The sequence below is a fragment of the Homarus americanus genome, unplaced genomic scaffold (genome assembly GCF_018991925.1).
Source record: "Homarus americanus isolate GMGI-L3 unplaced genomic scaffold, GMGI_Hamer_2.0 scaffold27231, whole genome shotgun sequence".
NCBI classification, from domain to species: Eukaryota; Metazoa; Arthropoda; class Malacostraca; order Decapoda; family Nephropidae; genus Homarus; species Homarus americanus.
Genome location: NW_024718545.1, coordinates 4,292,419 through 4,306,066, shown reverse-complemented (window position 1 = coordinate 4,306,066; position 13,648 = coordinate 4,292,419). Strand labels below are relative to the sequence as shown.

General features: G+C 47.8%; 1 protein-coding gene across 1 annotated transcript in view; it reads right to left on the bottom strand.

Annotated features, from left to right (window-relative positions):
- LOC121859774 (titin-like) overlaps positions 1-13,648 on the bottom strand; it is a 124,299-nt gene that overhangs the window by 88,268 nt on the left and 22,383 nt on the right. The gene's annotated exons all lie outside the window — the stretch shown is intronic.

Below are 13,648 nucleotides of genomic sequence, written 5' to 3'. Positions count from 1 at the left end.
TCCTTATCTCTATTTCTAACCCCTTGTATTTCTCTATGGCTCCTTATCTCTATTTCTAACCCCTTGTATTTCTCTATGGCTCCTTATCTCTATTTCTAACCCCTTGTATTTCTCTATGGCTCCTTATCTCTATTTCTAACCCCTTGTATTTCTCTATGGGTCCTTATCTCTATTTCTAACTCCTTGTATTTCTCTATGGCTCCTTATCTCTATTTCTAACCCCTTGTATTTCTCTATGATTCCTTATCTCTATTTCTAACCCCTTGTATTTCTCTATGATTCCTTATCTCTATTTCTAACCCCTTGTATTTCTCTATGGCTCCTTATCTCTATTTCTAACTCCTATGGCTCCTTATCTCTATTTCTCTATGGTGTCTCTATGGCTCCTAACCCCTTGTATTTCTCTATGTATTTCTCTATGGCTCCTTATCTCTATTTCTAACTCCTTATATTTATCTATGGCTCCTTATCTCTATTTCTAACCCCTTGTATTTCTCTATGGCTCCTTATCTCTATTTCTAACCCCTTATATTTCTCTATGGCTCCTTATCTCTATTTCTAACTCCTTATATTTCTCTATGGCTCCTTATCTCTATTTCTAACCCCTTGTATATCTCTATGGCTCCTTATCTCTATTTCTAACCCCTTGTATTTCTCTATGACTCCTTATCTCTATTTCTAACCCCTTGTATTTCTCTATGACTCCTTATCTCTATTTCTAACCCCTTGTATTTCTCTATGACTCCTTATCTCTATTTCTAACCCCTTGTATTTCTCTATGGCTCCTTATCTCTATTTCTAACCCCTTATATTACTATGTGGGTCTCTGGTATGGTCGACACCCCCCCGCCCCCCACACAGTAGAAACAAAAGGAGGAAGTCATTGTGTCATTTGACGTTCCACCTGCGACCATTAGCCTACCCTGGTTAAAGCCTTCACCCAGGATCAACTGAAGCCTGTCACCTGAGTCTCCCTCCCTCGTGAGTTGGATGAGTGAGTCATTTCTTCTTTTTTTCACGGTACTGATAAGTTAGATGAGTCATACCCTTTAAATATTTCTCTCTCTCTGTTAATAATTGGATGAATAAAGTGAGTCATTCCCCGTCTCTGGCGAGGCTGCAGGTAAATGAGTCACCAAACGACCGGATATAAACATCTTGTGGTCATGACACTTGAGGTTCAGACGCTGACTCACTCGGGGACTTGACCTCCTTTCGCGAGCTATCCCAGCCACTATCCCGCGGTCCTTTCCTGCCTCACTCTTACTGTCTCGGGGGTAAATTTAGTGTTGGGTTACCCTGGTGTGGCTGGTATTAACCCCCCCCCCCCCTGGTACATGAGGATTATCCCAGCGAGCTCCGGTAAGTCAGGCTGAGAAAGTGTCGTCTTGTGCCTGACTTCACACTTGGCACCACAGAAATAAAGGCGGGATAATCGCCGGGAAAAGAAAGTTTACGTAAATTTTGTCTCTTATAATTGGTGCTAAGTGGACGTACAGATAGCTAGTAAAGTCTCAAGTGTAATTCTAACGCCATTTTCAGGTTTTATGGCTTTAGTTTAAGTTTATCAGTTAGGTACATTCTCAGAGCTATAGTTAAGAGGGTTATTTAGGTTACGGAAGTCTTAGAACAGAGCCACAGTCCATTACGTGCTATATTAAAACGTTGAGGACTGATTGGGCCGATCATTCACTGACCTGCGACACTCAGTTAAATAATATTTACTACACGAAGACTAAATTTTTTACCAGCTTTAAAATACAAACTCATATTACTCTCAATCATTACTCCGATGTCGGTGCTGTACGACAGTTTGGGACGGCACGAATATCACTTCTACCAGGTTCTTCTCCTGCACCACCCATACCTGCAGCCTGGCGGACGTACAACTTATCTTTTTTTAGTTCTCCCTAAAATGTTAATCCGTCTTATTGTTAACAACCTCTTCAGCCACTGCCGGGCCACCACCACCACCACCACATTTGCTAAATTTGACGACGGTGGAACTAACGTCAAGGAAGCATTACAAGTTGACTCACAGACACCAGACATGCTAACAGACACACGTGGCTACATAATATTATTGAAATTAGATATAAAAACATACAACATCCTGTATTAAAATAATCTCTTAAATTACCAATGCTTCTAGTTGTACAGATATTTAATACATAAGCTGTATTATATAAAAGTATCAGGAATTAATTTGGGTCACCTGAAGATTAGCCATCTCGACCTGATTTCACTTTAATTAAACACTCTAATACTTGAGGGGTTGGATTGGGTTAGAGTGATTTGTTAGGTTACGTTTGATTAGACTAGATTAGGTTAGGTTAGCATAGTGGTAGGCTGGTTAGGTTAGGTTAGGTTAGCATAGTGGTAGGCTGGTTAGGTTAGGTTAGGTTAGGTTAGGTTAGGTTAGCCTAGTGGTAGGCTGGTTAATCATAAGGTGAATTAAATCGAGGAAAATCTGGAGGTGATTCATTCTATGTCAACGAAACTAAAATACACGTCAACATACAAACAAAGGGAGAGAGAGGGAGAGGAGGGGAGAAAGGGAGAGGAGGGGAGAGGAGGAGAGGGGAGAGATAGGAGAGGGGGAGAGGAGGGGCAAGGAGAGAGGGAGACAAAATCTTGAATGAGTGTATAAATACCACAACTTTTGCTGCACCACAACACACCAGTACTAACGAGACAAAGATGAATATTAAGTACCCGCTGTGTGAGGCGCTGTGTGATGTGCTGTGTGATGTGCTGTGTGCGGCGCTGTGTGATGTACTGTGTGAGGAGCTGTGTGAGGTGCTGTGTGAGGTGCTGTGCTGTGTGATGTGCTGTGTGAGGCGCTGTGTGCGGCGCTGTGTGAAGTGCTGTGTGAGGAGCTGTGTGAGGTGCTGTGTGAGGTGCTGTGTGAGGCCCTGTGTGAGGTGCTGTGTGAGGCGCTGTGTGATGTGCTGTGTGATGTGCTGTGTGGGCGCTGTGTGATGTGCTGTGTGAGGCCCTGTGTGATGTGCTGTGTGATGTGCTGTGTGAGGCGCTGTGTGATGTGCTGTGTGAGGCGCTGTGTGAGGTGCTGTGTGGTGCTGTGTGAGATGCTGTGTGAGGTGTTGTGTGAGGTGTTGTGTGAGGTGCTGTGTGATGTGCTGTGTGAGGTGCTGCTGTGTGAGGTGCTGTGTGAGGTGCTGTGTGAGGCGCTGTGTGGGTGCTGTGTGTGCTGTGTGAGGCGCTGTGTGAGGCGCTGTGTGAGGTGCTGTGTGAGGTGCTGTGTGAGGTGCTGTGTGAGGTGCTGTGTGGGGTGCTGTGTGAGGTGCTGTGTGAGTGCTGTGTGAGGTGTTGTGTGAGGTGTTGTGTGAGGTGCTGTGTGAGGTGCTGTGTGAGGTGCTGTGTGGTGCTGTGTGAGGCGCTGTGTGCTGTGTGCTGTGTGAGGTGTTGTGTGAGGTGTTGTGTGAGGTGCTGTGTGATGTGCTGTGTGAGGTGCTGCTGTGTGAGGTGCTGTGTGGGGTGCTGTGTGAGGTGCTGTGTGAGGCGCTGTGTGAGGTGCTGTGTGAGGTGTTGTGTGAGGTGCTGTGTGAGGCGCTGTGTGGGTGCTGTGTGAGGTGTGTGAGGTGCTGTGTGATGTGCTGTGTGAGGTGCTGTGTGGTGCTGTGTGTGCTGTGTGTGCTGTGTGATGTGCTGTGTGTGTGCTGTGTGTGATGTGCTGTGTGAGGTGATGCTGTGTGAGGTGCTGTGTAAGGCGCTGTGTGAGGTGCTGTGTGTGCTGTGTGTGCTGTGTGATGTGCTGTGTGTGCTGCTGTGTGAGGTGCTGTGTGAGGCGCTGTGTGAGGTGCTGTGTGAGGCGCTGTGTGAGGTGCTGTGTGAGGCGCTGTGTGATGTGCTGTGTGAGGTGCTGTGTGATGTGCTGTGTGAGGTGCTGTGTGAGGCGCTGTGTGATGTGCTGTGTGATGTGCTGTGTGATGTGTTGTGTGATGTGTGTGAGGCGCTGTGTGAGGTGCTGTGCTGTGCGCTGTGTGATGTGCTGTGTGAGGCGCTGTGTGAGGCGCTGTGTGAGGTGCTGTGTAAGGTGCTGTGTGATGTGCTGCGTGAAGTGCTGTGTGAGGCGCTGTGTGATGTGCTGTGTGAGGCGCTGTGTGAGGTGCTGTGCTGTGTGGGCGCTGTGTGATGTGCTGTGTGGGCGCTGTGTGATGTGCTGTGTGAGGCGCTGTGTGATGTGCTGTGTGAGGCGCTGTGTGAGGCGCTGTGTGAGTGTGTGCTGTGAGGTGCTGTGCTGTGTGAGGTGCTGTGTGAGGCTGCTGTGTGAGGTGTGCTGTGCTGTGTGAGAGTGCTGTGAGGCTGCTGTGTGATGTGCTGTGTGAGGCGCTGTGTGAGGTGCTGTGCTGTGTGAGGCGCTGTGTGATGTGCTGTGTGAGGCGCTGTGTGAGGCGCTGTGTGAGGTGCTGTGTGGTGCTGTGCTGTGTGTGTGCTGTGTGCTGTGCTGTGTGAGGTACTGTGCTGTGTGGTGCTGTTTGAGGTGCTGCTGTGCTGTGTGAGGTGCTGTGTGAGGTGCTGTGTGAGGCGCTGTGTGAGGTGCTGTGTGAGGTGCTGTGTGTGAGGTGCTGTGTAAGGCGCTGTGTGAGCACTGTGTGAGGTGCTGTGTGAGGTGCTGTGTGAGTGCTGTGTGAGGTGCTGTGTGAGGTGCTGTGTGAGGTGCTGTGTGGTGCTGTGTGATGTGCTGTGTGTGTGAGGCGCTGTGTGAGGTGCTGTGTGAGGCGCTGTGTGAGGTGCTGTGTGTGGGTGGTGCTGTGTGCTGCTGTGTGAGGTGCTGTGTGGGGCGCTGTGTGAGGCGCTGTGTGAGGTGCTGCTGTGTGTGCTGTGCTGTGTGAGGTGTTGTGTGAGCTGTGCTGTGTGCTGTGTGAGGTGCTGCTGTTGTGAGGTGCTGTGTGAGGCGCTGTGTGAGGTGCTGTGTGAGGTGTACAAATTATAATACAAACAATGAGAGATTTTCATCGTTACAAAGGTTTATTATTTTTTCATAAACTGTATCTATATTAAAGTTAATTTTTTGTTTAAAATTTTTTGTATGTATATTAATAAATGGTTTCTTTGACAAATTTTAAATAATATTTTTCTCTCGCTAAACAGACTTTATTCTGGCTAAAAATCATATTATTATAATTTACTAAACAGTATAATATCTAGCAGGTGTGTGTGTGTGTGTGTGTGTGTGTGTGTGTGTGTGTGTCAGGAATTACCCTAATTATCACCCTAGCCACTCCATCCTCGTCATGAGTGCCACCCTAGCCACGAGTGTCACCCTAGCCATGAGTGCCACCCTAGCCATGAGTGTTAATTCCCAGCCATGAGCACACTCCCTAGCCATGAGTGTTTATTATCCTGACCGTAAGTGTCGTTCTCAACCATGAGTGCCAAATTGTCAAGCGTCACCCTAGCTATGAGGCCAGCCCAGCCATGAGGCAAGCCACCTGGACCGTAAGTGTCACCCCTAACCATGAGTGTCACCCTGGCCATGAGTGTCACCCCAGCCGTGAGTAAGCCTGGCCCTAGCCGTGGAGGCTCACCCAGCCATGAGTGCCACCCAGCCATGAGTGTCACCCTAGTAATGAGAGGCAGCCCTAGCCAGCGAGGCCATCCTGAACGTGGGTGCCGCCCCAGCAATGAGTGTCACCCCAGCCAAGTGAGTGTCACCCTAGTCATGAGTGTCAACGCCAGCAAAGAGTGTCACCTTGCCCTGAGGTCACCCCTAACCGTGTAATCTCTACTAATGAGGGTCACCCAGCTGGCGAGTGTCACCTCATGAGGCCGTCTCAACCATGAGTGCCACCTCAGCTATGAGGTCACCTCAGGCTATGAGGTGTCACCCCACATGAGGTCACCCTAGCCATGAGTGTCACCCTAGCCATGAGTGTCACCCTAGCCATGAGTGTCACCCTAGCCATGAGTGTCACCCTAGCCATGAGTGTCATCCTGGACCGTAAGTGTCACCCTAGCCATGAGTGTCACCCTAGCCGTGAGTGTCACCCTATTAGTGAGTGTCACCCTAGTAATAAGTGTCACCCTAGCCATGAGTGTCATCCTGGACCGTAAGTGTCACCCTAACCATGAGTGTCACCCCAACAGTGAGTGTCACCCACACCGTGAGTGTCACCCTAGTTATAAGTGTCACCCTATTAGTGAGTGTCACCCTAGTAATGAGTGTCACCTTAGTCATGGGCATCACCCTAGCCATGCAGGGCTCCAGGGCACAACATGGGCTGGAGTGGTGGCCAGGAGGTGCTAAAAATAACGCTTAGCTGCTGCTGCTGCTGCTCTCTCTCTCTCTCTCTCTCTCTCTCTCTCTCTCTCCCTACTCGCCACTCACCCTACCTACCTGTTCCCCACACCACATACACCCTACCTACCTGTTCCCCACACCACACACACCCTACCGACCTGCTCCCCACACCACACACACCCTACCTACCTGCTCCCCACACCACACACACCCTACCGTCCTGCTCCCCACACCACACACACCCTACCTACCTGCTCCCCACACCACACACACCCTACCTTAGGACTTTAGCAAAGCCTTCGACAGAGTCCCCCACGAAAGACTAATACGATCCGTCCCTCGAAACGATCTTCAAGAGTGAAGTGCTTCCCCCTCTGGAGTACTGTCGGGATGATATTAGAGCGCCTGAAATTGCCTGCTTATACTACAGACGGGCAAGGGGAGATGTAATAAAGGTGTACAAGCATCTCAAAGGGCACTACTCAGTCGAGTGCCCTTACCTGGAGCTGGCGGACGCTCGCCCCACAAAGGGTCACAGCTCAAGGTTGAAGAAGCCGGAAGCCCAGAAAACTGTGAGGGGTATCTTTTTCGGAGTGAGAGTTGTGAACTCATGGAACCATCTGCCAGAGCGTGTTGTGACGGCGCCGAATGTAAGCTCTTTCAAGACCGGACTGGATAAGCGCTGGAGCAGGTTCAGATACATTCAGGAGCCAGTTCATGCCCAGTACTTGCAAACAGTGCGCAACAGAGATGTAACCGATCGCCCATGCGGCTAACGAGCCGATCAGTGGTGAAGAGGATCAAGCAAAAGTAAATTAAAAGAAAAGTGGAGGCTCATGGAATTGGAGGAGACATTCTAAAATGGATTAGGGCGTGGTTACAGGACAGGAAACAGCGAGTTAGCATTAACGACGCTAAATCTAATTGGGGTAACGTCACTAGCGGAATACCCAAAGGCTCAATACTTGGACCATTACTATTTATTATATACATACAGAACATAGATATAGGCGTAGACAGCAACATAAGTAAATTTGCTGATGACACTAAAATAAGGCGTGTAATTAAATCTGACGAGGACTCCACAAAACTACAGGAAGATCTAAAAAAAAAATTCGCATGATCTGCAAAATGGCAGATGAAATTCAATGTGGACAAATGTAAAGCACTTAACAGAGAAATCAGATATCAGATGAACAACGGTGTTATAGAGAAATCCAACTGTGAGAAAGATTTAGGAGTAATGATAAGTAGGAATCTTAAGCCAAGTAAACAATGTGTATTTGCTCGAAACAAGGCTAACAAAGTACATGGGTTTATGCAAAGGCGTGTTAGTTATAAGACTAGCGAGGTAATCCTAAAACTATAATTTGCGCTTATGAGACCTCACTTGGGTTACGCGGGTCAGTTCTGGTCACCGTACTACAGAATGGATATAGAATCCCTAGAAAGAATTCAGAGAAGAATGACAAGACTAATCCCGGGCATTAGGAACCTTGAGTACAGAGACAGGTTAAAGCATCTTAATTTGCACTTCCTCGAGAGACGTAAATGAGGAGCCATATGATAGAGGTGTATAAATGGAAGTCAGGGCTAAACAAAGGTGATATAACAAAGGTGCTCAAACTATCCAACCAGGAGCGAACTCGTACCATTGGTTTTAAATTAGACAAATTTAGATTTAGGCGCGAGATAAGTAAACATTGGTTTGGAAATAAAGTGGTGGATGAGTGGAACAAGTTACCAAACATCATCATTAACTCGAACACGCTGAATAGCTTCAAACATAGTTTGGATGGATATATGAGCGATAAGGGTTGGGTGTAAATGGAACTGCCCAGTATGGCCCACTACAGTTTCCTCCATTCTTATGTTACCAACCTGCTCCCCACACCACACACACCCTACTACCTGCTCCCCACACACCCTACCTACCTGCTCCCCACCACCACACTACCTGCTTCCCACACACCCTACCTACCTGCTCCCCACACACCCTACCTACCTGCTCCCCACACACCCTACCTACCTGCTCCCCACACACCCTACCTACCTGCTCCCCACACCACACATACCCTACCTACGCCCTCACAAGCATTTACCTCTTCTATAAAAACACAACCACTACCACAGACTTCCCAATAACTGTTGCCAGATATTCTCGTTTTAAAATAATCCACCTCACTCAGTCACTCCGGCCAACAAACCTTTCTTAGATAATGAACGAATTTATATATTTTTTGCCTTTTAATTCTGTTGTTTCAAATTAGAGTTGAGTTAGGTTAGGTTAGGTTAGGCTAGATTAGGTTAGGGTTTTTAGCACTAGTAATGTACGTCTGCCAACGGTCACATTCCTGTCCACCTTCCCTGTGCGACTCTTGGTTATGGTGTTGATTTGATGTTATAATGTAGTGTTCTTGGGGCCATGTGTGCTTTTTGGGGTCATTACCTGTGGTCCATGTGTGTTTCTGGGGCCATGTGTGTTTCTATGGTTATTATCTGGCGTCAAATATGTATGTTTTTGGAGTCATGTGTGTGTGTGTGTGTGTGTGTGTGTCTAAAAATTAAATCGTCACAACAAATCTAAAACACGTACACAGATTTGAGTTATTCTAGATATATAATATCCCTAAAATACCTTAATTTGGGGAAATATTTAATTTTAAGGATTCGAAGTTGTCATAACAGTAAATATTAAGCCTGAAGACTCCCCCTCCACACACACACAATAATAATGATGGATGCCCCTCGTGTAACGAGGATGGCCGGCCCAAGGGCCACCTAGGCGTATATTTGTTTAAGGTGTAGAAGCTGTCGCTAACACAATAACCACACCCTAAGTTAACGAGCTGCATGACCCAGTGTCAAGGAATTGTCCGAGAAGACCGGACAACTGCACTGGCTAACCATTACCCCGGAACACGATCCGCAAATCGATTAACATCCAGGTTCCCAATTACTGCTGGGTAGACAGAGGCAAATGGCGTAAAGAAACTTGCCCATAGTTTCACCCTGCCCGGGGATTGAACCCGGGTCCACTCGTTTGCGAGGCGAGCATGCTGACCACACAGACACACACACACACACACACTTAAATGTTCTTTAAACACTATCGTACAATTTGAACCCATGGCAAGACCTTGAACCCCTGGAATACGATGATCTAACACCCTGAACACACACTATCATCGTACTCAAAGGGTTGACACATCGTACTCAAAGGGTTGACACATCGTACTCAAAGGATAAACTCACAGTACTCCAATTTGTTCGTGTATTAGAGACTGATAATAATAGTAATAATAATAATTAAATATACTCAGTTAATATGTCTTATCAATAGACCAATTAATTATTCTCAGTGATTAACATAATTTATAAATGGACTAATTCTGTTCAGAGTTCAGAAATCATTACTAATTACCTGTTTTTAAGGATTATGTTAATTAAAATATTAACTAATCATACGTAAGAATTAAGCTATCGCCACCAATTAGCCAATTAACTGTACTCAGGGGGTAGGGGGTGAAGGGTAGAGGTAGGGGGTGAAGGGTAGAGGTAGGGGGTGAAGAGAGTAGGCAGGGGTGAAGGTAGAGGTAGGTGGAAGGGTAGAGGTAGAAGGGTGGGAGGTGGGGCGAAGGGGTGGGGAGGGGTGACAGGGGGGGGGGGTGAAGGGTAGAGGTAGGGGGTGAAGGGTAGAGATAGGGGGTGAAGGGTAGAGGTAGGGGGTGAAGGGTAGAGATAGGGGGTGAAGGATAGAGGTAGGGGGTGAAGGGTAGAGATAGGGGGTGAAGGGTAGAGGTAGGGGGTGAAGGGTAGAGGTAGGGGGTAAGGGATAGGGGTAGGAGGAAGGGGGTTGGCACCATACTGAAGGCCTTAAACATTATAATGGCGTAAAATCTCCTCTGCCAAATATTGTCGCCAACACCACATATAGAGAGACACATATAGTGGAGTTGTAAAGCAGTGTACAGTATAGTCTATTGATGTAAACTGCTAAACATGTATACAAGTTTACACAGGTGCGCCCTTATATGTGATACCTTCAATGGTGATAAATAATTCGCTTATTATTTACCTGAAGAGAATGTAAACAGGTAAACATGTTTTTTTTTTCTTCTGGGTGTTTTTATTTTCTTTATGGTGTCCTAATGTGGTTAAATATTTGAACACTGTCTGTCTGTTTGGCTGTCTGGTTGTCTGTTTGTCTGGCTGTCGGTCTGTCTGTTTGGCTGTCTGGTTGTCTGTTTGTCTGGCTGTTTGTCTGGTTGTCTGTTTGTCTGGTCTGTTTGTCTGGTTGTCTGTTTGTCTGGTTGTCTGTTTGTCTGGCTGTCGGTCTGTCTGTCTGTTTGGCTGTCTGTCTGTTTGGCTGTCTGTCTGTTTAATGTCTGGTTGTCTGTCTCAACACACACTCGGCCAGGCAGCAGCACCACACATGCTCCTCAATGGACAAATATTTATCTCCCCCTCGTGAGTAATCCCAAGGATCAACTGACATAATTCTCTCACCTCACCCTCCACCTTAAGCCACCTCACCCTCCACCTTAAGCCACCTCACCCTCCACCTTAAGCCACCTCACCCTCCACCTTAAGCCACCTCACCCTCCACCTTAAGCCACCTCACCCTCCACCTTAACCCACCTCACCCTCCACTTACACTCAATCCAGGTACCAAACTCCCCTCAGTTTCACTTGACCTCGAAACCTAACCTAACCTAACCTAACCTAACCTAACGCTCGGTTATAATTATGAAGGACTATTTTCGTACATTACTGAAAATTTTTGTTCACAAAAAAAAATTTATATACAAATAAAAAAAATAAGACTCACAGGGTTGTATAAAGACCCAGGAACAGGTAGGTAGGAACAGGTAGGTAGGTAGGTAGGTAGGAACAGGTAGGTAGGTAGGAACAGGTAGGTAGGAACAGGTAGGTAGGAACAGGTAGGTAGGTAGGTGGGTAGGAACAGGTAGGTGGGTGGGTGGGTAGGTAGGTGAGTAGGAACAGGTAGGTAGGGGAACAGGTGGGTGGAACAGGTGGGAACAGGGTAGGTGGGTGGAGGAACAGGGTAGGTAAGGTGGGTAGGTGGGTTAGGTAGGAACAGGTAGGTGGGTGAACAGGGAGGTGGGGGGAACAGGTGGGTGGGTAGGTGGGAACAGGTGGGTAGGTAGGAACAGGTGGGTGGGGAACAGGTGGTGGTGGAACAGGTGGGTGGGAACAGGGTGGGAACAGGTGGGTGGGAACAGGTGGGTGGGTGGGGTGGGTGGGTGGGGAAGATTGGGTGGGTGGGTGGGGACAGACAGGGGTGGGAACAGGTAGGTAGGAACAGGTAGGAACAGGTAGGTAGGAACAGGTAGGTGGTAGGTAGGTAGGAACAGGTAGGTAGGAACAGGTAGGTAGGAACAGGTAGGTAGGTAGGTAGGTAGGTAAACAGGTAGGTAGGAACAGGTAGGTAGGTAGGAACAGGTAGGTAGGAACAGGTAGGTAGGAACAGGTAGGTAGGAACAGGTAGGTAGGAACAGGTAGGAACAGGTAGGTAGGTAGGTACATGAAGGCTATCTGTAGTGTCAGTTCTCCTATGTAGTGTTAGTAAGGGCAGAGTGATACAGGGATCGGACACCAAGGAATTTAAGTGTGTTGAGGCAGCCGCGCTTAACTCTCCACCCACCACGCTTGACATCTATACACCCCAGTGAGAATTCTTGTCCGCCACACTTCAAGATTGATAATAATTAGTGATATATTAATTGTTACATTTGCTGATTTGCTTGAGTGATGACAAACGATAATAACACCAACTTACAGGTAAATTAGACCAAAACTACCAGGTGGTATTAAGGATTATGTAGTGTACGAGTGACCGGTTATATACATTCGTAGTACCAACAACACAAACCATTTATTTTTGTATCTTGTTATCCTGTTGTTGTTGTTTGTTGTGTTTTAAAGGTACTGTACCTGTGTTAACAAGTGAAGTGTTAGTGGAGATAGTTTATTGACTCCTCGCATACGGGACAGTCACCCTGAGCTGAATAAAATCGTCTCGCATTAACCAATTAAAATAGTGAAGGGGTCAAGTACGTACTACTACTAAGGTAAGGCAGACTCAGTACACCTGCAGACAACAATAACTTATGTAAAGAAGGTCCTCCTTGAACTGTGAACAGATAGTGTTACGATGCTCACTTGTTACAGCTGTTTAAAGTCATGACAGCCAGCTATATGAGCACCTGCCCTGAACTACCACAAGTTGGGTTCCTCTTGACTCATCCACTGACGAAAAAAAAAGTGATTCTAATTTGCTGACAAAGACCGACGAAGGATGGCGACGGCGGCGGCGACGATGGCGGCGGCGGCGATGGCGGCGGCGGCGACGATGGTGGTGGTGACGATGGTGGTGGTGGTGGTGGTGACGATGGTGGTGGTGGTGGTGACGATGGTGGTGGTGGTGGTGGTGGTGGTAACTCAAGGGAGGAGGAGGAGGAGGAGGAAGTAATGCAGCAGACAGTGAGGGTCATGTGCTAAAATAGTGTGACTTAGTAATTTATAATTGTGAAAAACGGGAAATTCTCTCCATGACCCCACACACATAACTCACGCCCTCCCTCTACTCTCTATATACAGTAGTTTACTTCACTATTTCCTTGACATAAATCAACATTACAATTCAAGGACTTTAAATAATCTCTCAGAGGTCCAACATCTTCCCATGGGTCCTGTGGTGAGGGGCGAGAGGTAAGTCCTGGTGGTCAGGTTAATAAGACTCTGGACTATCAGCCCTGGAGACCTAATAGGACTGACACTAATAAGACTAAGACTGGGACCAAGTTGACCTGCACACTTATCCACTATAGAAGGGTAGTCAAGACACACACACACAGGGGGGTCTCCCAACACCACCATCTACAAGTAGCTCCTCCCGGTTGGTATAAAATGGCTCAGGATTTACAGTGGTTTTCGCTACTGTATACAATGTGTGGGTCTTAATATAGGAGACAGGTGCAAACTGGGGGGGGGGAGCTCCAACGTCACCTGTGTTACACCTGTCCAACTTAGCAGCCACATTTTACTTTTTTACAGGGAGGGGGGTAGAGGGGTGGGAGGGGGAGCAGGGGTAAGGAGGGGGAGTAGAGGGTGGGGGAGGGGAGTAAGGGGTAAGGAGGGGGGAGAGGGGTGGATGGGAGCACAAGGGGTAAGGAGGGGAGTAGAGGGGTAGGGATGGGGCCAGTAGGGGGGTAGGAGGGGAGTAGAGGGGTAGGATGGGGCCAGTAAGGGGGGGGGGTAGGGAGGGGTAGAGGGGGAGGGGTAGGATGGGGCAGTAAGGGGCAGGAGGGGGGAGTAGAGGGGGTGGGATGGGGGCAGTAAGGGGGTAAGGAGGGGGAG